General features: G+C 45.9%; 1 protein-coding gene across 2 annotated transcripts in view; it reads right to left on the minus strand.

Moving 5' to 3' along the window:
- Positions 1-944, minus strand: part of Usp36 (ubiquitin specific peptidase 36) — a 32,625-nt gene that overhangs the window by 12,456 nt on the left and 19,225 nt on the right. The window lies entirely within an intron of this gene.

Consider the following 944-nt stretch of genomic DNA (forward strand, 5'->3'; position numbering starts at 1 on the left):
TAGACCAGGCTGGTCTCGAACTCACAGAGATCTGCCTGCCTCTGCCTCCCGAGTGCTGGGATTAAAGGCGTGCGCCACCACCGCCCGGCTACCTGGCAATTTTTATATTTATTTTATTTTGCATACAAAACTTTACATTTTACTTTAGCCAATAGCTATGTTTTTTATCAATTAAAAAGTTACAAAGCCGCCTTTCAGGTTTAATTACTTCTGTCTTCTGAGTTTTTGGCCTACATATTATGATAACTTACTCATACAAAGACTATTTCCTGACATCTCTCTCTGCAAAATCAAGTCATTTGTTGTATATTACATCTGCCTGGGACTTCAAGTGAAATGATACCAGGTGTGAGAGCTCGCATCTGTAACCGTTACATCCCAGCACCCAGCAGGCACAGGTGGAAGGAGCACTCCAAATTCAAGGCCAGCCTGGGACACAGAGGAAGACCTGGCCTCCTCCTCCAAAGGTGGCTTTACAAATGTGCAGTATAGGAGCGTGTGTGCTGAACTGGATCATGCAAGTAAAGCAACCTTGTCCTCGTGGCTGTACCTGCCACTGCTTCTGCATGCCCAGGTTTGCCTCCTTCAACCAGGGTCACCTCTGCAAGTGAGGCTGCCAGCTTTCCAAATGGCTGCAATGGCTTCCAACTCTGCAGTTAAATCATGTAGATTAAAATTCAGAAGTCCACAGCTGACTAAGTTTTATTACTGTGTATATGTGGGTATATGTTTGTGTGTGTATATAGACCTATCCATGCTTTTACTCTGAACCACTTGAATAAATGCAAACATCGCATCCTTTTACCCACAGGTATGCCTGTATCTAGCATCAAAGAATTATAAAGAAACAAGGCGCCGGGCGGTGGTGGCGCACGCCTTTAATCCCAGCACTCGGGAGGCAGAGGCAGGCGGATCTCTGTGAGTTCGAGACCAGCCTGGTCTAC

This window comes from Microtus ochrogaster, chromosome 7, assembly GCF_000317375.1.
Source record: "Microtus ochrogaster isolate Prairie Vole_2 chromosome 7, MicOch1.0, whole genome shotgun sequence".
Classification (NCBI taxonomy): Eukaryota; Metazoa; Chordata; class Mammalia; order Rodentia; family Cricetidae; genus Microtus; species Microtus ochrogaster.